The following is a 26,046-nucleotide window of genomic DNA, read 5'->3' on the forward strand; positions in this document are numbered from 1 at the left end:
GGGGTTTGGAGGGGGACAAGGCTACTGCCCTGTCTGACGCTGTGAAACCAGAAGAGAGTGACAGATGAGTCCCACTGTGTGCCACGCAGTGTGTACGCTTCCCCAGCATCCAAATCCCTGCCCGGGAGAGTCACTAGTCAGGGTCAGGACGGGACATCCCGCCCTCAGCTCACAGCAGACATTGTCCGGTCCCAACACCCACTCCCTGCCTGAACCAGTAGATGGACCTCGGACCAGGAGTGGGCTGAGCACCTCTGCAGGGACGCGGGTCTTCCATCCGGTAGGAGACAATAGGGTGGTCCCTGCTGCTGCCGTGACCTGAAACCACAGTCTCACTACGACAACCGAGGCGAGACCTCAGCCCACTCTCAGGCTTCTCCGGCCAAAAAGGAGCAAAAGCAGCTGTCCTGGGTGAGGCACTGGTGTCCCCGTCCAGGGGCCCTTCAGGGACTGCATCCTCTGAGCCCATGTGAGCCCCAAGGACACCATCGCAGGATCACATGGGGCTGCGGCCTCTAGGGCTGGTCTGGCTGCTGTGTCTCCTGCTGGGGTCTCAGTGGACCCCAGAGGAAGGCTGCAAGGCCTGGGGAGCTTCTCCCACACTCCGAGTGCTGGCACAGGATAGCCTCTTGGAGGAGGATGGGCCAGTGGCAAGAGCCCAGGCCAGGGAAGGCAAGGGCCATTGGGGCTTGGGAGGGGTGGCACTCTGATCCCCTGTTCACCACCCAGGCCCTGCCCTGGGCGTCTCTTTTTGCCTGGGAACAGATGGAAACGGCTCCCGCAGTCCCAGGCACCTGCTGCACTGTCTGAGCTCCTAATCCGGCTGGCCAGAGGCGGCCTCTTGCATTGCTAATAAGCTCGTCTGTGTGTGTCTCGTCCTCCTGACCAGCTCCCAGCTCCCACCCGGCTGCAGCTCCTGCTCCAGAGGCATTTGGGACCCTGACTCACTGGCCCTGGGGCTGAGCTCCCGGGGAGGGAGCTGTTGGCCAAGCAGGGGAGTCAGGGAAGCTCTGGGAAGCCCAACCCACCGCACGCTCTCTCCTGAATGGCGCCTGCCACGGCGCCCACTGCAGAGCTGAGGTCCTCACCTCAGAGACTTGGTTTCCTCCCCTTCGAGCAGCTCAATGACAGCACCGTCTTCCTAAGGCCGTCGGGATGGGGGAATTCATACAAGCCCTCGTACGGCGCCTGCACACAGTAAGTGCTCATTAAACAGCTGGTGTTATATATTTTTCTGACACCAAATACGTCAATCCACCTTCAACCAATTCTCTAATCCCCACCAGCTGGGTGTCTTCCTGCTCAGTTCAATTCTGACAGGACCTCCCAGAGTCAGCACAGACCCCATGGTGAGGGACCTGGTCCCACAGGACTCCCCCAGCCTCGGACATGTCACCAAGCAGTGGCTCCCCAGACGACCCACGCTTCTGCACAGCTGACTATGAGTCAGAGCTCCCATAAGCCTTGCTCAGGTCTGAGATTTGCCGGAACCATTCACAATCCTTAGGAACGCATGTCACTTATGGCGACTGGTTTACTATGGAGGCTGCACCTCCTAACAGCCCACAGGGAAGAGAAGCTCGAGGGAAACAGCGGGAAACACCCTCTGGGTACCATCAGCTCGGAAGCGCCACAGCCTGTTTTTTAAAAAAAATTTCATTTATTTATTATAAAATTTTTTTTTTTTTTTGTAGAGATGGGGTCTCCCTATGCTGCCCAGGCTGGTCTTGAACTCCTGAGCTCAAGCAATCCGCCTGCCTCAGCCTCCCAAAGTGCTGGGATCACAGGCGTGAGCCACGGCGCCCAGAGTTTTAACAGAGGTTCCAATACACAGCACAGCTGATTAATCACTGGTCAATGGCAACTGAGCTCAGCCTCCAGCCCCTCTTCCTGAACCTTCTACTCTTCTAGAATCATGTGCTTGGTTCTTCTTGTGAACAGCCCCTGCCATCCTGAAGCTATCTAGCTTCCGTCTCCCCCAGGTGTCATCTCATTAAGATAAAAAGGACAGAAAATTCCAAGGGTTTTAGGAGTTCTGTGCCAGGAACTAGGCACACAGACTCGATGCATGCTGTTTTATTATTCTGAGTCGTGAGCCCAGGCTCCTGCCTCACCGCAGCCTTTCCTTAAGAACGAGACCCTGCCAGCTTCCCGGACCCTCATGCTATGGCCCAGTCCTGCTGAAGCCTCTCCCTGCCGACTGGGCCGGTGCAGACCCCTGGTGGACCTTGGTGGAGGGTATTCACTGCCCTGCTGGCCTTGGCAGATGCTGGGCTGTCCTGGTCCCCTCCCTGGGAACGGTGAAGGGGGCAGAAGGTGTCTACCTCCCTGCTGGGGTTGGGTGTCTCCAGCATGTCAGGCCCTCGAGGTCCCTCCAGCTGCAGAAACTTCTGGGGGTGTCCAGCTCTGTGCTTGCCAAGCGGATGAGGAAGACGCTTTGCTTCACTGGGCTCCTTGGCCTTCTCCTAAGTCCATCTGTGCACTTCCATATCAAATCCAACTTTAGCAAGAACCCTGCCAAGAAGGTTTAGCAAGACCCCCCGACCCTGGATATCTGGTCAGGCTCCTCACCCCCCACCGACACCCGGGATGTCTGCTCACCCCAGGCTGCCTGCGGCAAGAATCCTGTTAGGTTGGTTTAGCCAGAATCTCCCACACCCTTGATGCTTCCACTCAGGAATTTCCATCCTCTCCCACCACCCTGCTCCTGGGCCATAGCGTGAGGGTCCGGGAAGCTGGCAGGGTCTTGTTCTTAAGGAAAGGCTGCAGTGAGGCAGGGGTTACGACAACTCAGAGTAATAAAACAGCATGATGCATCGAGTCTGTGCGCCTAGTTCCTGGCACAGAATTCCTAAAACCCTTGGAATCCCCGCGGCCAAGTAGTATTAGGAACTGGGCCCTGTCCTGTACTGAGTCTCCTCCCTGTTCAATATTCGTCTACTCCCCTACTGCAGTAATCTAGATGAAATCTGCATTTATTGCTTTAACTCCTCTTTTTTTTTTTTGAGGCAAAGTCTTGCTCTGTTGCCAGGCTGGAGTACAGTGTTGTGATCTCAGCTCACTGTAACCTCTTCCTCCTGGGTTCAAGTGATTCTCCTGCCTCCGCCTCCTGAGTAGCTGGGACTACAGGTGCCTGCCGCCGTGCCCGGCTAATTTTTGTGTTTTTAGTAGAGACAAGATTTCGCCAAGTTGGCCAGGCTGGTCTCGAACTCCTGACCTCAAGTGATCCGCCCGCCTCGGCCTCCCACAGTGCTGCACCAGGCCTATCGCTTTAACTTTTGTCCACTTGTCACCACACGGCCCAGCACAGAGCAGGTGCCTGTAATCCCAGCTGCAGGGCATGTCCAGGTGTCAAACAGCTATTCCTCAGTCTTGAGGAAGGCACAGACCCACTGTGAAAAGAAAAACAACTTTTCTGGGACCCCCGTTTGAATACCTGACTTGAAAGGCTGAGCTCTTACTCTATGTCTTCCAAGTGCAAATTAACTTGGCTAAAGGAATCCTTGGTCCCCATAACCATTTAGACACAATCGAGACGGATAATTTCAGCCTCCTTGGTGAGTTCTTGGCAAGGCCCTGCAAGCCCGAGGCTGAGCTTCACGGCAGCAGAGTGGAGATAAGTTTGTTATCAGCTCACTGAGTTTCAACTAGAACCTGAAATATCCTGCCTCCCTGCTAGCCACATAGAATGCCCTAGAAGGCTATGGGTGTGGCCAGCATGAGCAGCCTGGCCTGGCCTGGATCAGCCTCCTGGGCAAAGGAGGTGCTGACATATGTGGCCTGTCCTGGACAGATTGGAGCCACCGCCCTCTTACTCTGCCATCCTTCCCACGGAGGGCAAGCAGGGGTTGCCAGCATCCCGAGTGGGCTGTGTCCAGACACTGGGCACCCCTGGAGTGGGCGGCTGCTCTCCCCACTCAGCTGCCCCCTGCCTGAAATAGACGCTTCCAGTTTTCTCCTGTGACTTCACTCTCTCTGAAAAGAGCCTCGGACACAGGCGTGCACACACAGCTTTCTCTAGCAATCGACGGATGGCTGGATTTCTCTTCCTCCTGGGACTGCCCTGATCCCAGGTGGGAAGACTCTGTTTCTAGGACCTTCCAGCCCCAGTCCCATCCCGTTCTCCCACCACTTCCCTGCTCCTGACCTCAGCCTGCCTGCCACTAGACTCTGTCCGCAGGGCAGTACCTAGAGCTTGGTGGGAGGCTAGCTGGTGCCTGCTCCTGGACACGACACCCACTCTCTGCCATGGCTGTGTACACACCTGTCCCTCCCCTTCCATAGTCTCCAGGGATGAGCGTGGAGGCTGTCACTTCTCTCATAGGATGCAGGTATGGTGTATGGGAGAGGGTGCTCCGTGTGAGTGCTGAACCCTGGCAGTTGGGATCACGGGTGGCTGTGGGCTGAAAAGTGTTACCCCCAAAGCTACACCCATGTCCTAACCCCCGGAGCCTGTGAGTGTGACCTTATTTGGAATCAGGGTCTCTGTAGATGTCATCAGGTTCAGATGAGGTCATGAGGGTAGATCCTCGTCCAGTCACTGGTGTTCTCAAAAAGGAGGAAAATGTGGACACTCCTGATGGGAAGGAGGCCAGGTGAGGACAGATGCAGGGATGGGGGCCGCTGCCACCAGCCAAGGGGCGCCAGGGGTTCTGGCAGCCACTGGGAGCAGGAGAATGCTGGAGGAGTAGGAAAGGCTCCTGCCCTAGGGCCTTCCCAGAAAGCATGGTCCCCCTGACACCCAACTTCAGAGAGCTGGTCCCCAGACTTTCAGGGGCCACACTTCTGTTGTTCTAGCCACAGAGCCGCAGGAAATGGATTCCCAGGCACAGCTGTGCACACTGGGGCTCCGAGCGTGCAAGCTCATGCTGACCACACGGATCCTGCAGCCACAGTCCGACTTACACAGATACTTATCACAGACCTCAAGCACCACAGTCCCCAGTTACCCGCGCATGGAGCAAAGGATTCCAGGCTGGCTCAGCTGGAGGCATCCCTTCCAGAGACGGATGAGGTGCAGCAGCCGTGCGCACGCACGCCTTCTCAAATTGATTCTGCCTCTCTCACCCCGAGCCCACAGTCACACTGGTCCCCCTAGTGAATGGCCCTTAAAAATAAGGCCTCGATGGGCCAGAAAGGTGCTCCTCTGTATTTAGAAATGGAGCTGCCTGCTTCTTCTTCGGTGACTGGACATTGACTAGACGGCCTTGTGACATCTGCAAAGTGACGTCGCTGTCAATGCCGTCCTCTCCTTTCGTGTTGGAGGCAGCCCGGCCAGGAACAGGCAGGGGCCACTGCTCCCCTCACAGAAGCTGAGCTCAGCTGGGCTGTGACTCAAGGTCACCAGCCAGGGACTGGGGACCTGATGGGACAGCCAGGGTGCAGGGCTCTGTCCCTGGGATGGGACAAATTTATTAGGAAATCAAAGGAATCTTTAGCCTTGTTGGAATTCACGCCTCTTGGAGGTGAGCCCTTGTCTATGGAGAGTTAACACCGACACAGGAGGTGGAGGAAACGAAACTGGAAATGCATTTCCGGCCGGATTCCCGCTGCCCTTGGAGATTTGGGCTTTCCACCAGGCCAGGGCTTGCAAAAGACACAGCGAAGCTCTGGTCCCCCAGGCTAGGTGGGCTGTCTCCCGCTGGGCTCTGTCAGGGCTCTGTCCAGGGCTGGCCGAGACCTCTCCATGCACATGGCACTGTCCTGTAGCCTCCCCAGTGCCCCCCAGAACAACCCTGCTGGCTTGGCTGCCACCCCAGGTGCCAGGAAGCCAAGAGCAGCTCAGGCCCACTAGACCCTGCCTAACTCCTCTCTTCCTACTCCTGCCTGGGGTTCCTGTATCCCTGGGGCAGGGAGGCACCAACCCCCCGTGCCCACCCAGCAGCCCAGCTGCTTTGCTGTAGACCCACTCCCAGCAGTGCCCCTGTGAGGGGACAGATCCTGCCATGAATGACCTCAGCCCTCTGAGAGCCCTCTCCCCTTGTCTGTTAGGCAGAGGAGACCCTCCCTACCTGGAGGGTGGGCAGGAGCACAGCCAGCCTTGGAGCAGACGCCACCCCTCCCCTGCTGGGCCTGCTGCACTTGTACCCCTGGTGGGCTGGGGCGGGGGCTGCTCTCCAGTCTCCGGCAAATGCTGCATTCTACAGCCCTGGCCCTGCTTCTCCTCACTGTATACACCAGGGTCCTTCTACTCAAGGCCAAAGTCATTCCCACCGCCGCTGCCAGTCAGTGAAAACCTCCTCTGTTGCTGAGGACTCCGTTCAGGAGGAAAAACCACACCCCTGGGGTCGGCTCCAGTTTGGTCCCAGATCCTCCTGGGTCGGTGGGCTAGGATCTGAGTGATGGTGTTAGCGACGGTCCCAAGTGAGGGAGAACCCTGGGGAGGGGCATGGCAGAGAAGGGGGTACGCCCTGTAGGCACAGTGCCCAAACCTTCCGTCTGTCCTGGGCCCTGGTGGGGTGGGAGTCGGTCATCGGCAGTACCTCAGGGCAGAACACGTTCTAGGAGGGCCTGAGGTGATGGGAATGTGAGTCTGGCCTCCGGGCCTCCATGGAGCTGGCCTAAGAAACATCGAGGTATGGACCGACGGCTCCGGAGAGGCCACTCGTCTAGTCTCATGAGCAGACACGCGCGGACCCACACAGCCGCCCTGCGGTGACAAGCACTCTGCAGGAAGGTCTAGGGGCATGAGAAGGCGATGACCCTGAGGGCCGAGTGGCACCAGTGACCCCCTCCCACCCCCCAGGACCTCGTCCCTGCTCTTTCCTGGGGGTGTCACCTGGGGCCGCATTTCTAACACACGTTCACGCTGCCTGTGTCAGCTGCAGCAATGTTCCTTTTGAGGAAGAAAACAAACACATGTAGAAAGTTCCCTTGGTGTTGCCCACGACGTGTGGCTCTTTCGGCTTTAAAGAAGCGTCTGAGGCTCTTTCCCGAGGCCTTGGGAGGGATGCTGGAGACTACGGAGCCTCTGCTCTGCCCCCTGCCCGCTGCCCGCTGCCCACTGCCTGCTGCCCCTTCTCCCAGCTGGGGTGTAGAGCCCGACCTCTTATTTTAAATTCATGGGCAGAATTCTCAAAAAATTCCTACCGCATGCAGAATGCTGCACCTGACTTTTGCCCCAGGATCTGGGCTCCGATGGTGGCCATGTGCCTGTCATCTCCCCCCGGCCGCGGCAGCCCCGGTGTGATACTTGCCATGGCCTGTGCTCCAGGCAGGCGCTGCTTCCTCAGGCTGACTCAGTGGGTTTTTTTTCACTCAAATTCCCCAGGCTCCACGAAGCAGGAGCATGAATAGAGCTTTAATTCTACAATGATGCACTAGTTACATCTTTGTACCAACACACTCAAACACCCTCCCTCAACATGACGCGCAGCCCCGCCCCGTATCCCACTTAGCCACAGCTGCGGGCCCCACCTGGGGATGTGGCGTCTCTGCTCGCCCATCTGGCCCCTGGCCTGGAGTGATGCTAAACCCCTGCAGGCCTGGACTGTGTTTTCTGTGAGTGGGCACAGTCAAGTGCCAGCCTGGGACCCCTCTGTATGGCCTTGAGGCCAGTGGGCTGGGGAGTGAGACCCTCTATTCACCAAGGCTGTGCTGCCAGCTTCCCAGCCCGAGGCCTGGGGAAGCTGGTGGGAGCCTGGGCTTCCATGGATGAAGCTTAAGGGCCATGAGTAATTCTAGGCACTTCCAGAGACCACACTGACCAGTGACAATGCCTGAAGTCAGGATGATTCCCAGGAGGGCTGCATGGAGGAGCAGGCCTTGACCTCGGCTTCGAAGAATGATATGAGTAGATGAGGTGACAGTTGGAAGTGGCAGACGGCATTTCCCAGGTACAGCCAAGCTGCCTGAGGACACACGCCCAGACAGGCCAGCAGCCAGTGGGCCTTTCCTGGGAGGAGAGACCCTGAGAGAACGCCCGGATGCCTCCAGCCCAGGCCGAGCCTTGGGAGGTGGGCGCTCCTGGTGCCAGCCCAGCAGGGCCCTGGAATACTCTCCAGCCAAGCTCGGGGAGATTTATAGCTCAGTTTAGTTCCTGCATGTCCCACGTCACGGCAAGTCATTTATCGAGTGCTTCAACTTGACAACAACTGAAAAATTAATCCCAACAGCAAGCGATTAACTCAGCAAGGGGATCAGATGCCTCATTTCCCAGGCTCTGATCTCCAGCCATCGTCTAGGAAGCAATCCATCACCTTCCACCCAGGATGACACAGGCGGAGGCTGATCCTGGACAAGCCGCCGGGGCTCCGTGGCTGCCTCTGGGGCTCGTTGCTGGGCGTCAGTAAACCCACAGCTTAAGAGTTCTCCGCGGCGCAGGTGGCCAGCGATGGACACAGCCCGGGGGGCAAGGGAGCAGGTGGCCAGCGATGGACACAGCCTGGGGGGCAAGGGAGCAGGTGGCCAGCGATGGACACAGCCTGGGGGGCAAGGGAGCAGGTGGCCAGCGATGGACACAGCCCAGGGGGGGCAAGGGAGTCGCCGCATCCAGCTGCATCAGGCATTTTGCTTATGTGTGTGTCTCAGGATGGAGGGTGACTCTGGTGCCCACCTGGCCTCTAAGCTGGACCCAGTTCCAGAAGCCTCTAGTTGTCAGCTGGGGCTGCCGTAACAGAACACACAGACGGGGCGGCGTAAACCACAGACAGGCTGGAGGCCAAGGTCTGAGCCAGGTATCTGAGGCCCTTTGCCTTGGGTGGCTGCCTTCCCCATGTTCTCAGGGTCGCCCTTCTGTGGGTGTCTGTGTCCTAATCCCCTCTTAAGGACATAGCGATTTGGGATTAGGGCCCACCCTAATGGCCTCACTGGACTTTAACCATCTCCTTTTTTGGAGAGAGTCTTGCTCTGTCACCCAGGCTGGAGTGTAGCGGTACGATATCAGCTCACTGCAGCCTCTGTCTCCCAGGTTCCAGCAGTTCTCCTGCCGCAGCCTCCCAAGTAGCTGGGACTGCAGGTGCCCACCACCACGCCAGCCTCATTTTTTTTGTATTTTTAGTAGAGATGGGGTTTCCCATGTTGGTCGGGCTGGTCTCGAACTCCTGACCTCAAATGATCTGCCTGCCTCGGCCTCCCAAAATGCTGGGATTACAGGCGTGAGCCACTGTGCACAGCCTGACCTTAATCGTCTCTTTGAAGACCTTGTCGTTAAATACAGTCACATTTGAAGTACTGGGGATTGGGACTTCAACACGTGGATTTTGGAGGGACACAACTCAGCTGTGACCATCCCCAGCTCCTGTCCTGACTGCTCGGTCACTGGAGCACTCAGCCATGTGAGGTGCTGCAGTGGGATGCGTGTCCATTCAGGGTCACGACCCCGGCACCCGGGCCCTTTCACCAAGGGCCGTGCGACCTTCAGCAAGACGCTTCCCCTCCCTGGGGGAACACGCAGCAGAACCAGACAGTACTGGAGGTTTGCTTCTGCTCTGCCACTTGGGCTTCCAGTGACGATCTGAGTGACAGGGCTGAAGTCGGAATGTGTGGCACATCCCTGCATTAGCTGACACCCCCTTAGTGAGTAAGAGCCCAGTCGTCACGTCCAAAGTCACTTCTCATCCAGGTAGGATCTGGATCAGCTCACTTCCAACTGGCGATTCCCGGGTGCACATGCCACAGAAAAGGCTACAGGCCTGGTGGACAGGAAGCCAGCAGCAATCGGAATCAAGGCATGGAAGAGGACTGGAAATGGCCTGGGGTGGCTCGCTGCCTGCAGGAGGTCCCCAGTTTAGGTTCGCTTCTTTTGCTTAATGATTTCAGTTTCCTCGGTGTCTTTTGTGGCTCAATGCCTCGTTTCTTTTCATTGCTCAATACTGGGGGTGACAGCCTTGCCTGGCCTTCTCTGCGGAAGGCAGAAGGGAGGAGCAGCCTGTGCTGATGGGGGAGGAAAGCCCAAGTCAAGCCCCTGTCCCCAGAACTGCACCAGGGCGGGGGGCGGGGAACACTGTCGGCAACCCTTCCCTCCTGATAAGAAATCACATGCACCTCCTTGACCCTCTGACCACTTCTAGAATGTTCCATGCACCTCCTAAGAGCCTGGCTTTGATGGGCCCTAAAGGGGGTCCAGTCTCAAGTGGCCTCAAAAGCCGGTGGGTGCTCAGACCGTCACCCACAGCGGAGCTTCAGGGAGGGTCTAGAGCGGCCTAACACCTGTTCCATTCTCTCAGATAACTGCTTCCCCTGTTCCCATATATTCTACCACGAGTCAACCCCTGCAAGGACGCACCTCATCGTATTTTAACCAAGACTTTTTATCTTGGAACATGTTTTGATTCACAGAAAAACTACACAGAAAGTTCAGAGCCCGCATGTTCCCTCTCCTCACCGGCCCAGGCTCCCGTTAGTAATACCTGGCATTAGCTGGCTCACTTGCTGCAATTCATGAACCGGGACTGACACGTTAGAATTAACTCAATCCACAGTCATCATCGGTCTCCCTCTTGGTATTGTGTATTTGTTGGTTTTAGCGTATTTATAACGCTCTGTACCCCCTCCAGGGCCATACAGAAGATCGCCACTGTCCGGCAATGCCTGTGCCCCGCCTTTCACCCCCTCCCTGACCACAATCCATGGCAGCTGCTGATTTTTCACGATCTCCACAGTTTCGGCTTTTTTTTTTTGAGAATGTCATATATAGGCACACCTCACTTCACTGCACTGCACCAACATTGCCTTTTTCTTTTTTTTGAGACAGAGTTTCACTCTTGTCGTCCAGGCTGGAGTGCAATGGCATGATATCAGCTCATTGCAACCTCCACGGGTTCAAGCGATTCTCCTGCCTCAGCCTCCTGAGCAGCTGGGATTACTGGTGTGCACCATCACACCTGGCTAATTTTGTATTTTTAGTAGAGACAGGGTTTCTCCATGTTGGACAGGCTGGTCTCGAACTCCCGACTTCAGGATCCACCTGCCTCGGCCTCCCAAAGTGCTGCGATTAGAGGCGTGAGCCACTGTGCCCAGACGTTTTTTGTTTTTGTTTTTAAAGAAATTGAAGGTCTGCAGCAACTCAGCGTGGAGTCAGCCCATCAGCACCATTTTCCCTATGGCACATGCTCACTTTGTCTCTGTGTCACATGTCGGATAATTCCCGCAATATTCCAGACTTTCTGTTATGATGATCTGTGATTCATACTTTCTGAAGCTACTACTGGAATTGTTTTGGGGTGTCATAAAACACACTCAAATAAGATGGCGAATGTAACTGATAAATGTGTGATAAATGGTCGGCTCCACCGACCGTCCACGCCTCCATCTCTCTCCCTCTGGTGGGCCTCCTCCTTCCCTGAGACACAGCACTATTTAAATGAGGCTCATTAATAACGCTACAATGGCCTGGAAGTGTTCAGTGAAAGGAAGAGTCACACGTCTTTCACTTTAAACTGAAAGCTAGACATGTCGAAGCTTAGAGAGGAAGGCTGCTGAAAGCCGAGACAGGCTGAGAGAGAGGCTTTTTGTGCCAAAGAGCCAAGTTGTGAATGTAAAGGAAAAGATCTTGAAGGAAATTAAAATGCTACTCTGGGCTGGGCGTGGCAGCTCTCGCCTGTAATGTCAGCACTTTGGGAGGCCAAGGTGGGAGGATCGCTTGAGCCCTGGAGTTTGAGAGCAGCCTGGGCAACATAGTGAGACCCCCATCTATACAAAAAAACAAAAAATAAATTAGCTGACACAGTGGTGTGTGCTTGTAGTCCCAGCTACTCCAGAGGCTGAGGCAGTGGATCACTGCAGGGCAGGAGTCGGAGGCTGCAGAGAGCTATGAACACGCCACCGCACTCCAGCCTGGGAGACACGGTGAGACTCTGTTTCAAAAAAAAAAAAAAAGCGCTACTCCAGTGAACATAGAAATTGTAAGAAAGCGAAGCATCCTCGTTGCTGAAATGGAGAATGTTTCAGTGGTCTGGACAGAAAATCAAGCTGGTCACAACATTCCCTTAAGCCAAAGCTTAACCCACGGCAACGCCCTAACTCTCTTCAGGTCTGTGAAGGCTGAGAGAGGTGAGGAAGCTGCAGACAAAAAGTCTGAGGCCAGCGAGGCTGTTCATGAGGTGAAAGGAAAGGCGCCACCTCCATAACATAAAATAAAGTGCAAGGTGAGGCAGCAGTGCTGATGGAGAAGCTGCAGCAGGTGCTGATGGAGAAGAAGCTGCAGGTGCTGATGGAGGAGAAGCTGCAGGTGCTGATAGAGAAGAAGCTGCAGCAGGTGCTGATGGAGAAGCTGCAGGTGCTGATGGAGAAGAAGCTGCAGCAGGTGCTGATGGAGAAGAAGCTGCAGCAGGTGCTGATGGAGAAGAAGCTGCAGGTGCTGATGGAGAAGAAGCTGCAGCAGGTGCTGATGGAGAAGCTGCAGCAGTGCTGATGGAGAAGAAGCTGCAGCAGGTGCTGATGGAGAAGAAGCTGCAGGTGCTGATGGAGAAGAAGCTGCAGCAGGTGCTGATGGAGAAGAAGCTGCAGGTGCTGATGGAGAAGCTGCAGCAGGTGCTGATGGAGAAGCTGCAGCAGTGCTGATGGAGAAGAAGCTGCAGCAGGTGCTGATGGAGAAGCTGCAGCAGTGCTGATGGAGAAGAAGCTGCAGCAGGTGCTGATGGAGAAGCTGCAGCAGGTGCTGATGGAGAAGCTGCAGCAGTGCTGATGGAGAAGCAGCTGCAGCAGGTGCTGATGGAGAAGCTGCAGCAGGTGCTCCGCATGATCCAGCTGAGCTCACTGATGAAGGCGGCTGCCCTGAACCACAGGTTTCCAGCGCAGCCTGCTAGATTAGCTCCTTCTGCTTAATGATACTGATTTAAGTTCCCTCCGTGTCTTTCGGGGCTCAATACCTCATTTCTTCTTTATGGCTTCACAGCTCATCTCTTTTCATTGCTGAATATTATTTCGTTGTCTGAATATGTCACAGTTTGTTTGAGCAGTCACGCATCCAGGCTGCTTCCAGTTTTTGGCAATTATGAATAAAGCAGCTATAAGCACTTATGTGCAGCCTCATCTCTCTCTTTGTTTTCTCTCTCTCTGTCTCTCTCTCTCTTCTCTTGCTCTGTTGCCCAGACTGGCTTAAGTGATCCTCCTGCCTTAGCCTCCTGAATGGCTGGGACTACAGGCATGCACCACCACATCTGGCTAATTTTTTTTTTTTTAAGACAGAGTCTTACTGTGTCACCCAGCCTGGAGTGCAGTGGTGTGATCTCAGCTCATTGGAGTCTCAGCCTCCCAGGCTCAAGCAATTCTCCTGCCTCAGCATCTTGAGTATCTGGGATTATAGGCATCTGTTATCACTCCTGGCTAATTTTTGTATTTTTAGCAGAGACAGTGTCTCACCATGTTCACCAGGCTGGTCTCTAACTCCTGACCTCAAGTGATCTGCCCACCTTGGCCTCCCAAAGTGCTGGGATTACAGGCGCTCGCCACCACGCCCAGCTAATTTTTGTATTTTTAGTAGAGACGGGGTTTTGAGATGTTGGCCAGGCTGGCCTGGAACTACTGACCTCAAGTAATCCGCCCTCCTTGGCCCCTGAAAGTTCTGGGATTACAGGCGTGAGCCACCGCGCCTGGCCCATAGACTATTTTTTAGAATACTTTTAGCTTTACCAAAAGAAAGAATACTGAGAGCATTCAGAGAGTTTCCCTACACCATGCTTCTTCTTCCATGAATAGCAACACAGTTAACGTTCTGTCAGCTCCTGGCTTTTTTCACCTCAAATCACTTACCTAGGAGGCTGTTCCCTAGCAGGACACCCAGAGCCGTCTCAGCTTTCTGACAACGGTGTGGCACCCCTCGCACCGGTGCTCCATGGCCCGCCTGACCCTGGGGACACACCTGGACAAGTGGAGCTGTGGGGTCAAGTCCTGGAAACACAGAGGACGAGCCAGAGGGCAGCTGCATCGATCATTTTTATAGGAACTAATGAGGACATGCCGTGTAACCTCTCCCCAAAACAGAGGACAGTGCCCACTGCCCAGGCCACTCCTGCCCGTACAGTAGATGATCACACTCAAAACCAAGAGTCCTCACACAAAAGAGCCCTTCTGTCTTCCCAGGCCACCAATATTCTGGGGGTTACTCCTTTTTTTTTTTTGAGACAGAGTCTCACTCTGTTGGCCATGCTGGAGTATAGTGGCTTGACGCCACAATCTCAGCTCACTGCAGCCTCCACCTCCTGTGTTCAAGCAATTCTCCTGCCTCAGCCTCCGAAGTAGCTGGGACTACAGGCATGCACCACCATGCCCAGCTAATTTTTATAATTTTAGTAGAGATGGGGTTTCACCATGTTGACCAGCCTGGTCTCGAACTCCTGACCTCAAGTGACCCACACGCCTCAGCCTCCCAAAGTGCTGGGATTACAAGCGTGACATACCCAGCTTGGGCTTGCAATTCAAGTGGACCAGAATGTTCTGGATCCCCTGGACACCCCAGAGGGTAAGTCTATATATTAGCAAAAAATGATCACAAACAGAAATTCAAAAATCCTCTACCATACAAACTAGAAATAAATATAACAAAAGATTTGCAAGACCTGTACACTGAAAGCATTAAAACATGGCAGAGAGAAATGGAAGATCTCAGTAAATGAAGAGGTTTTAGATTTTGTGGTGGAAGACTCCGTCTCTCCCAATTGCTCTATAGAGTCAAGGGCCTGTAGTCCCAGCTACTCTGGAGGCTGAGGCAGGAGAATTGCTTGAACCCGGGAGGTGGAGGTTGCAGTGAGCCGAGATCGCACCATTGCACTTCAGCCTGGGCAAGAGAGCGAGACTCCATCTCAAATTAAAAAAAAAGGACAAAGTTGGAGGTCTCACTCAACCTGATTCCAAGACTTATTCTAAAAGTACAGTAATCAAATAGTGGCACCAAGCTAGACAAGTAGATGATGGAACAGAAGAGAGAGTGCAGAGACCGCTCCCCCCACCCACATGTGAACAGGGGCAAAGGCAATTCAACGGAGCGGGAAGCTGCAGAATTCCTCCTGTATAGGTTATGTGCCTTCTCTTTTCTCCTTCTGGATCTGCCTGGCTAGAGGTTTCTCCATTCATTCATTCATTCATTCATAGATATAGTGTTACTCTGTCACCCAGGTTGGAGTGCATGGTGTGATCACAGCTCACTGGAGCCTCGACCTCTGAGGCTCAGTCCATCTTCCTGCTTCAGCCTCCTAAGTAGCTGGGACTACAGGCATGTGCCACCATTCATGGCTAATTTTTGTATTTTAGTAGAGACAAGGTTTTCCCATGTTGCCCAGGCTGGTCTCAAACTCCTGAGCTCAAGCGATCTGCCCAGCTTGGTCTCCCAAAGTGCATCCCTTTTATGGATGATGTTGCCGAAGAATCAGCTTTGGATTTCTCCGTTTTCCTTGTTTTCTATTTCGCTGATCGCCGTGACCTTCGTGACTTCATTTCTTCATTACTTCATTATCTTCAAGATGTTGCTGAGACAGTGTCTTACTCTGTTGCCCAGACTGGGGTGCAGTGGTGCAGTCCTAGCTCACTGTGGCTTCGAACTCCCGGGCTCAAGTGATGTTCCCACTTCACCCTTCTGAGCAGCTAGAATTGCAGATGTGCACCATCACACCCAGCTACTTTTTAACTTTCTGCAGAGATGGAGGTCTCGCTATATTGCCCAGCCTGGTCTTGACCTCCTGGCCTCAAGTGAGCCTCCCACCTTGGTCTCCCAAGGCGCTGGGATTACAGGCGTGAACCGTCATACTCGGCCTTACGTTGGTTTTAATTTGCTTTGTTTTTTAGATTCTAAAGATAGAGGCTGAAGCACTGATTTGAGGCCTTTCTTCTTTCCTAGCATGGGAATTCGGTGCTACCAATGTTCCCTTACAGACACTTGAGTTGCAGCCCACACATTTTCATATGTTGTACTTTCATTTTCATTTGGTTCAAATATTTTCTTCTCTTTTTTGGGACAGAGTCTCGCTCTGTCACCAGGGTGGAGTGCAGTGGTGTGATCCCAGCTCATTTCGACCTCTGCCTCCCAGGTTCAAGTGATTCTCCTGCCTCAGCCTCCCGAGTAGCTGGGACTACAGACACACGCCACCACGCCTGGTTAATTTTTGTATTTTTAGTAGAAAAGGGGTTTCACCACGTTGGCCAGGATGGTCTCAATCTCTCGACCTCATGTTCCACCCGCCTTGGCCTCCCAAAGTGCTGGGATCACAGGCATGAGCCACCGCGCCCGGCCACTTCAAATATTCTCTAGTTTTCCATTTGATTTCTGCTTTAATCCAGGTGTCATTTAAAATACCATTATTTTCTTTCCTAATATTGGGGGGACTTTACAGAGTTCTTTCTCTTATTGGTTTCTAGTATGATTCCATTTTGGTGAGCGCATGCCTCTATGTGACTTGAAGAGTTTTGAATTTATTGAGACTTGTTTTATGGAGTATAACATGGTTTACCTTGATAACCATTGCAAGTACACTTGAAAAGAAAGCACAGAGGGCTCTTCCCACAACCGTAAGTTCAGTCAAGCTGGCTGATGGGTTTGCTCAGGGTTTCCTGTATCCTGGCTGGCTGGCTGTGTACTTCTACCAGTTACAGAAGGAGAGGGGTTACACCTGTAGTTTTCTTTGTTTTTCCCTTGCAGATCTATTTTTTGCTTCACGTATTTTAAGCCTCTGTTATTAGGTACGTAAATGTTTAGTGTTTCTGATGCAGAGAACTGATCCTTTCACCATAATGAAATAACCTTCCTTACCACTGTTAACAGTCTTTGCTCTAAACAGAGAACTGATCTTTTCACCATAATGAAATAACCTTCCTTACCACTGTTGTTAACAGTCTTTGGAAGTGATCCTTCACATAATGAAATAACCTTCCTTACCACTGTTAACAGTCTTTGCTCTAAACAGAGAACTGATCCTTTCACCATAATGAAATAACCTTCCTTACCACTGTTAACAGTCTTTGCTCTAAACAGAGAACTGATCCTTTCACCATAATGAAATAACCTTCCTTACCACTGTTAACAGTCTTTGCTCTAAACAGAGAACTGATCTTTTCACCATAATGAAATAACCTTCCTTACCACTGTTAACAGTCTTTGCTCTAAACAGAGAACTGATCTTTTCACCATAATGAAATAACCTTCCTTACCACTGTTGTTAACAGTCTTTGGAACTGATCCTTCACATAATGAAATAACCTTCCTTACCACTGTTAACAGTCTTTGCTCTAAACAGAGAACTGATCCTTCACATAATGAAATAACCTTCCTTACCACTGTTAACAGTCTTTGCTCTAAACAGAGAACTGATCCTTCACATAATGAAATAACCTTCCTTACCACTGTTGTTAACAGTCTTTGGAACTGATCCTTCACATAATGAAGTGACCTTCCTTACCACTGTTAATGGTCTTTGCTCTAAAATCTGCTTCAGCACTGATATCATCACCCCGGCTTTCTTTGGATTAGTGTTAATGTGGTATATGCCTTTCCACCCGCTTACTTTCGTGTCTTTATAATTAAAGGCTGCTCCTTGGAAGTGAGCATTTATGCAACTTGAAAGTTCTGCCCTTAAAATGGGGGTGTTTATATCATGTACATTTAATGTGATTGCTGATAAGAAGTTTAACTCTGTCCTCGTTCCATTTTGCTTTTAATTTGTCCCATGTATATTTTGCCCACACCTACATTCTCTCATTTTCTGCCTTCTTTCAGGTTGATAATTTTTTCTTTTTCTTTTTTTATGACGGAGTCTTGTTCTGTCACCCAGGCTGGAGTGCAATGGCACGGTCTTGGCTCACTACAACCTCCACCTCCTGGGTTCAAGCCATTCTCCCGCCTCAGCCTCCCGAGTATCTGGGACTACAGGCACTCACCACCACGCCTGGCTATTTTTTTGTATTTTAAGTAGAGACAGGGTTTCACTATGTTGGCCAGGCTGGTCTCGAACTCCTGACCTCATGATCCACCCACCTTGGCCTCCCAAAGTGCTGGGATTACAGGCATGAGCCACCGTGCCTGGCCCTTGGGTTAACAATTGTTTATGATCCCATTGTATTTCCTCTGTCACCTTATCAGCTGTTATTCTTTGTTTTGTTAGTTCAGCAGTTGCTTTAGGATTTATATTTATAGCAGAGACCCTTAACCCATCACTGCTTATAACGAGTGATGTTCTACCACTTCACGGACAGGACAAGGCCTCGCACCAGGACACTTGCCTCTTCCCCTCCTAGACTGTGTGCCACTGTTACCACACCATCATCTCTCCACGTCGTAACCCCCAAACTACATGGAGTGTTCTTGAACACACTATAGAAATGATCCCTGAAAGTATAGTCTTCTACATGGAGTTTTCTGTCTCAAGGCAGTTATCTTTTGAAGGGATTAAACAAAACGAATTTTACATATACAGCCATGTAAGTCCTTCGCTCCTTGGTGTATTGTCATCTGTGGTCGCTTCCTTTTTCTTCTTTTTTTTTTTTTTTTTTTGAGACAGAGTCTCACTCTGCCTCCCAGGCTGGAGTGCAATGGCGCGATCTCGGCTCACCACTGCAACCTCTGCCTCTCGGGTTCAAGAGATTCTCCTGCCTCAGCCTCCCGAGTCGCTGGGACTACAGGTGTGCGCCACCACGCCCGGCTAACTTTTGTATTTTTAATAGAGATGGGGTTTCACCGTGTTGGTCAGGATGGTCTCATGTCTTGACCTTGTGATCCTCCTGCCTTGGCTTCCCAAAGTGCTGGGATCACAGGCGTGAGCCACTGTGCCCGACCCACTCTCTTTTTATCTGAAAGATGACCTTTCCCATTCCTTATAGGCACCTAACCTCCTGGTGACAAATGATTAAACCTTTTGTATTTTTCAGAAGACTTTATTTCACCTTTGTTGAAATAATTCTGATTGAATCATTCTGTTTTCTCCTTTCTTTCAATATGTTAGAGTTATTTGTCCACGATCTTCTCATTCGCATGGTTTCTGACAATCTGCCTGCTGTCATCTTTCTCTTCCTCCTTCCTTCATGTGTCATGTGTCCTGCTATCCCCACGGGACTACTTTGAACATATTTGTCCTTATCTCTAGTTCTGAGCAATTTGAATACTATGTGGCTGGGTGTGTTTCTGTCTGGGGAAAGTTACATCATTACTTCTAATATTTTTCCTTTTTTTTTTTTTTTTTTTTGAGATGGAGTCTCACTCTGTAGCCCAGGCTGGAGTGCAGTGGCACAATCTTGGCTTGCTGCAACCTCTGCCTCCTAAGTCCAAAAGATTCCACTGCCTCAGCCTCCCAAGGACCTAAGACTATGGGAGCCTGCCGGCACGCCTGGCTAAGTTTTTGTATTTTGAGTAGAGACGGGATTTCACCATGTTGGCCCAGGCTGGTCTTGAATTCCTGACCTCAACTGATCTGCCCGCCTTGGCCTCCTAAAGTGCTGGGATTACAGACGTGAACCACCACGCCCAGCCTTCAAATATTTTTTTTACCCTCCCCCTACAACCACTCTCACTCCAGGGACTCCTCTTACATATATATTGGGCTGTTGGAAGCTGTCCTGCAGTAGTCCAGCTACTTGGGAGGCTGAGGCAGAGAGAATCGCTTGAGCCTGGGAGGCACATTGCGCCATTGCACTCCAGCCTGGGCGACAGACTGAGACTCCCCCTCAAAAAAAAAAAAAAATTATTTTTCTCTGTGTTTCACTCAGGATAGTTTCTATCGCGACTTCTCTGAGTTCACTACTCCTTTCTCCTGCAACGTTGAACCTACCCTCAATCTCGTCCTGTGTGTCTGTGGGCTCACCCATTGTGGCTTTCATCCCCGGAAGTTCGATTTGGGTGAAAATGCAAGGAAATACTTTCTGTTAAAATACACACCACAAAGTTTGTCATATTAACCATTTAAACATGTACATTCCAGTGGGCTTTAAAACGTCTTCCGTGTTCATATTTAACTTTTTGGACATATGGAATACAGTGTTCATGACTCTAAATGTCCCTGTCTGCTAACTCTAACATCTGCGCTAAACCCCAGTCCACTGAGATAATGGATTTCTCTCTTTCTCACGGGCTGTATTTTCCTGCTTCTCTGCAAGACTGGGAATTTCTGAATGGAGGCCAGGCATCATAATCTGTACTTGTTGGGGGTGCTGGGTGGTTCTGTGCTCTGGTCTGCAGCTTCGCTCTGGGTGTAGTTAAGTCACCTGGAAGCAGTGTGATCCTTTCATATCTTTCCTTTCCTTCCTTCCTCTCCTCTCCCCTCCCTCCCTCCCTCCCTCCCTTCTCTCTCTCTCTCTCTCTCTCTCTCTCTCTCTCTCTCTCTCTCTCTTTCTTTCTTCGACAGAGTCTTGCTCTGTCGCCCAGGTTGGAGTACAGTACATAGTCTCAGCTCACTGCAACCTCCACTTCCTGGGTTCCAACAATTCTCCTGCCTCAGCCTCCTGAGTAGCTGGGATTACAGGCGCCCGGCCACTATGTCCTGCTAATTTTTGTATTTCTTAGTACAGATGGGTTTCACCATGTTGGCCAGGCTGGTCTCAAACTCCTGACCCTGTGATCCACCTGCCTCAGCCTCCCAAAGTGCTGAGATTACAGGTGTATTTTCAGGCAATTCTCACTCCTCAGCATCCCAAGTAGCTGGGACTACAGGCACATATCATCACGCCTGGCTATTTTATTTTATTTTATTTTTGGTATTTTTAGTAAAGATGGGGTTTCACCATGTTGTCAAGGCTGGTCTCACTCCTGACCTCAAGTGATCTGCTTGCCTTGGCCTCACAAAGTGCCGGAGTTACAAGCATGAACCACTGTGCCTGGCCCCTTCTATATCTTAAAAGAAAAAAAAAAAGATTTGTTAGGTGGGACCCAAGTCATTTTTAGGCTGGGACCGATTGTTCTGCTCCACAGAGGCAGGGCCTTTGTGAATAATACTCTATGCTACACTCCATGAATTACAAGGCTTTTTTCAGTCTGGTGGGTGGAAAAAGGTAGCACCCCAGCCCTGTGGAGGTGGAGACACTGGCTGTTTCTCTCCCCTGCACCGACCAGCCCTCGTTGGAAACTTGCAGGGTCTCTGCAGTTACCCAGGCTTCTTTGTGTGCAGCTGTTTCCTCTCTCCTGTGAAATCTGGCTGCCCAGGCCTCCCGGACTCTTTCAACTCAATTTCCTTCCCCTCCCCCCCCTTTTTTTTTTGAGATGGAGTCTTGCTGGTGATGCTGGAGTGCAATGGTAAGACCTCAGCTCACTGAAACCTCCACTTCCTGGGTGTAAGCAATTCTCCTGCCTCAGCCTCCCGAATAGCTGGGACTACAGGTGCCCGCCAACATGCCCAGTTAATTTTTGTATTTTTTGTTTTTGAGATGGAGTCTTGCTCTGTCACCCAGACTAGAGTCAGTGGCATGATCTTGACTCACTGCAACCTCCGCTTCCAGGGTTCAAGCGATTCTCCTGCCTTAGCCTCTCAAGTAGCTGGGACTACAGGCACCAGCCACCACGCCTGGCTAATTTTTGTATTTTTAGTAGAGATGGGGTTTCACCATAATGGCCAGGCTGGTCTCACTCCTGACCTCAAGTGATCTTCCTGCCTTGGTCTCTCAAAGTGCTGGGATTACAGGCGTGAGCCACCACGCCTGGCCTCAATCTCTTCACTGCGGGTGTTCTTCCAGCCTCTGCCTGGGTTCCCTCTCCCTGTCCCACAGCCTGGAAATGCTCGGTGCATGAAGCTGGGGCAAGTATAGGGCTCATCCCATCTGTTTGTCATGCTTTACTGATCACTTTCATCGATTACCTGGTGTCTGGTTGTAAAACCTGTTGCTTTATGTATTTCGTCTGATCTTTGGTTGTTTCTTGAGGAAAGGTAAATCTGGTCTGTTTCTCCATCTTGGCCACAAGGAGAAGTTGAAGCAGAAGTAGGCATTATTATCTATTTGTAAAATGTTTGAGTTTCTTTTCTCATGGAAAATTGCAAACAGAAAGCAATGTAAAGAGCAATACTGTATGAGTCGGTTTTCACGCTGCTGATAGAGACATACCCAAGACTGGGTAGTTTGCAGAGAAAAGAGGTTTAATTGACTCACAGTTCCGCGTGGCTGGGGAGGCCTCATAATCATGACGGAAGGCAAAAGGCATGTCTTACATGGCGGCAGGCAAGAGAGAATGGGAGCCAAGCTGAAAGGGGTTCCCCTTATAAAACCATCAGATCTGAAACTTGTTCACTACCACGAGAACAGTATGGGGGACACCACCCCCATATTTCAGTTATCTCCCACCAGGTCCCTCTCACAACACATGGGAATTGTAGGAGCTACAATTCGAGATGAGATTTGGGTGGGAACACAGCTAAACCATATCAAATACCATGATGAGCTCCATGATCTACCCCAAAGCTTCCACAATCGTCCATCTCATAGCATTATTTTCAGTAAGACGAAAACCACATTTCCCTGGCTTTAATCTACACCACCTCGCTTCTCATGGATGCTGTTAACAGTTGACCCCAAATGGGAGTTGAAAAGTGACACTGCACCCTCCCAGGACAGGGACAGCACCCATCATCAAATCCAGGGCTGGGACCACAGTCCCCAGTCCCCAGGCTCACTCGCAGGAGCACGGCTCCCACAGCCCAAACTCCAGTGTGGATGCCAAGACTTTCCAGTCTGAGTCCTTCTGAAGTTTGCAGTCGTAGTTGACGATATGCGGGTGATTACTGATCCAGGAAAGGAAGCAACCGTGGCGTTTCTGAGAGTGAAACTTACCCCACCCTGCCCTTCCCGTCCCGCGTTCGCTGGCGCGCGTACCCCCAGCGGCTGTCCCGGCTCGCACAGATGCTCAGACACTGCAGATCAGACATGGGTGGTTAACAAGTAATGCATTTAGTCTCCATCATAACCACTTAGCAATCTGTTTCCTCTCTATTTCCTGTGCGGAGACCTTTGGATGTGCCACTCTGAATAATTGATTGGAGCGGAAAAGCCTCAAGCCTTTGAAGTCCCTCATTAATTACCTGGACAGGAAGAGGGAAGGCTCTCTACTCAGCCACGGAGCAGCTGAACATGATCAAAGAAGCCCTCCCTGGCTTTGACGGGTCCCTCCATTAGCCAGAGGCACCACTTCCCCTCGTTGCCGGAGGAATGCTTCTGGAACCTTCTGAGCTGCTGCTGAATGCCACCAGCACTGTAACTGGGTGGTGCCACCACCTACCCTAAGTCAAACACCCTGGGCTACGGCTGATGGAAGGGTGTCTGCAGAAGTGGTTATCAGCTGAACTGTGACCCTCTTAACTCCTGTGCTGAAGTCCTAACCTCCAGCGCCCAAGAGTGTGAGTCTATATGGAGACAGAGATAGGGCCTGTCCAGAGGTAATTACGTAAAAATGATAACATGAGGAAGAGCCCTAATCCCGTCTGACTGCTCTCCTCATAAGAACCTGAGAGGAAGCCGGGCGCGGTGGCTCACGCCTGTAATCCCAGCACTTTGGGAGGCCAATGTGGGCAGATTACCTGAGGTCAGGAGTTCGAAACCAGCCTGGTGAACATGGTGAAACCTCATCTCTACTAAAAATACAAAAGGAGCTGGGCACAGTGGTGGGCACCTGTAGTCCCAGCTACTCAGGAGGCTGAGGCAGGAGAATGGCTTGAACCCAGGAAGCGGAGGTTGCAGTGAGCAGAGATCGTGCCACTACACTCCAGCCTGGGTGTCAAAAAAAAAAAAAAAAAAGAACTGGAGGTCTGTTTACAGACACACATAAATGGATGACCACAGGAGGAGCCAGGGAGAAGGCAGCACCTACAAGCCACGGAGGGAAGCCTCAGGAGGACCCAGCCCTGGGACACCTTGATCCTGGACTTCTGGACTCCCAGAACTGTGAGAGTCAGCGGCTTTTGTCCCAGCCACCCTGTCTGGGGTGCTTTGCTGTGGCAGCCCGACCTAAGACACACGCCACGCCCTGAGCTAGCTGCAGAGCTGGGAGGGAGGCTGCAGGCGCCTGTATGTAATCCTCCAACCCGAACACTTCAAATGGGCTGAGCTATTCAAACCAGAACTCAGTGAGGAGATGGCCACAAAACAGTTAATGAGGAGGCTGGAAGTGAGATGGGTGTGGGCCATCAGCTGTGGCGAATACTGGAGGCCAGGTGCAAAAGGGAATGAGGCCAGCGGGAGGTGGCGGAGTCTGACTCTGCCTGCGATGGATCCCGTGGAGGGGACAGAGCAGAGCTGCCAACACGGAGAACCTAGAAAGCAGCTGCAGCTGCTGCCTCCTCCGCGAGACTCAACAGCTGGGGAGGCTGGAGCCGGGGATCCTTCGAGGGGTGGGTTGTCTCCAGCACCAGGAAGAGTCTTCACTTCCTCTTTGAAACAGCCCTGGAGTGTGTTTAAGGGCAGAGCTCGGGCAAGGCACTGCCTTGAAAGAAAACGGGGCCGGTGAAGCCTCCTTCCCTCCCTCACGGCTCCCTGAAAGTTCCTCCCAGAGAGCTTCTCTGTTCAATAACCTCGGAAATGGTTTCAAAATGAGTCGGAGGAACTCATTTAATGGATTCTTGGAGGTGGCTGCAATCCTAAGAGCTCTGTGAAACTGAAGAACTTATTCTTGGTAGAACCTCTAGCTGGAGAGAAGCTGAATTTCCCCAAAGCCAATTCAAGTTGCTGTTCCTCTGGGAGGATGAATCTCCGGCACGTCCCGTCTCCCAGGTGGGCAGTGGATTGCTGCTGCCTGCCCACTTCTGGTTGGGAGCTGTTCTTTTCAGCAAGTGGGCAGTGTGGCCTGGCCAGGCATGGTACACCTGGGAGGAGCTGGTCTCTGGGGGCAATTCTGCCAGATAAACCACCCTCTGGCAGGCGTGGCTCCAGGGCCACCATGGCTAGACCGCCCCCTTTTCCTTCCTGGCAGAGGACTTGAACCCTTGGCACCGCAACCCAGCTGTTTACAGATGGCGGAGAAGCCTGCCTGTATCCAGCAAGAGCGCAGCTGTGTGGCCAGTGGACTCGGTGTCCACGGCACAGTGACCGCTCACATTCTCTGAAGGTGCTCGAGGCTGCCATGCGCCCTTTCCCCATCTTCAGGCACGAGCATGCAGGCTCCACTCCCGCTGCTGGACTTACAGTGAACGGAGCCAGGAGAGCAACTCTGCCCTGCCTCGCCCTGGATTCTGCAGGAAGGTCCCACCCGAACCACCTCGGTCCCACGGAGAGGGAGATCCTCTGTGCTCTCAGCGCCAATCGGACTGAGGACAGTCCCAAACCTTCCGGCGGCCCAAGCCCAAGTGCATAGTGACCCCAGGGGAGGCTTGTGGCTAAGCCATGCCGCTGGGTCCTGGGGGTTGGGCTTGGCAGTGCCTGGGTTGCTCCTGCTCATGCCCCTGGTGGACCCATCTCGCTCTGGTTTCCAGCTGTGGGGGAGCAGGGAGCAGCTCCAGGGCTGGCTGAATGAGTAGGACTTGGGTCCCCAGGGGGAAGGTGGCTCCTGGGCTGCTGTGCTGGGCGGTGGGGCTGACCCGTGACGAGGTCCCAGGAGGAGAGGCATGGGGTGGTGCTGCCGGCCACTTCCCCATCTCACCTCTGCTGGTGCCACAGCCCTCTCCTTTCTGCGGCTGCCCCCCACGTGGAGGCTCGGCCAGCCCTTGGGCTCAGGAGTGCCCAGTGACCCCGTTTCCCAGGCCACAGTGATTGGCTGAGGGATGGTCATCCAGGCAATGAGAATCAGAAGGGAAGGGACGGAAATTAAGGGAGGAGAGAGAAGATGGAAACGAGGGGAGAAAGCCCCTCTGTTCCCCATGATGTTCCAGGGATGGCCAAGAAGAATAAGAGATACCCAGCATCAGAGATCTCCAGAGAAATGTGAGCTAAAGTCACAGTGAGACGCTGCCTCACACTGTTCCCAATGAAAAAGATGACCCAGGTCAGGTGCAGTGGCTCACGCCTGTAATCCCAGCATTCTGGGAGGCCAAGGTGGATGGATCACAAGGTCAGGAGTTTGAGACCAGCCTGACCAACATGGCAAAACTCCATCTCTACTAAAAATACAAAAATTAGCTGGGTGTGGTGGCGGGCACCTGTAATGCCACCTACATGGGAGGCCGAGGCAGGAGAATTGCATGAACCTAGGAGGTGGGGGTTGCAGTGAGCCAAGATCAC

General features: G+C 52.4%; 1 protein-coding gene and 1 pseudogene across 29 annotated transcripts in view; both read right to left on the reverse strand.

Annotated features, from left to right (window-relative positions):
• The window catches only part of SHANK2 (SH3 and multiple ankyrin repeat domains 2), a 720,394-nt gene that overhangs the window by 81,042 nt on the left and 613,306 nt on the right, over nt 1-26,046 (reverse strand). The window lies entirely within an intron of this gene.
• LOC118145850 (small nucleolar RNA U3) lies at nt 18,158-18,269 on the reverse strand (annotated as a pseudogene).

The sequence above is a fragment of the Callithrix jacchus genome, chromosome 10, assembly GCF_049354715.1.
Source record: "Callithrix jacchus isolate 240 chromosome 10, calJac240_pri, whole genome shotgun sequence".
NCBI classification, from domain to species: domain Eukaryota; kingdom Metazoa; phylum Chordata; class Mammalia; order Primates; family Cebidae; genus Callithrix; species Callithrix jacchus.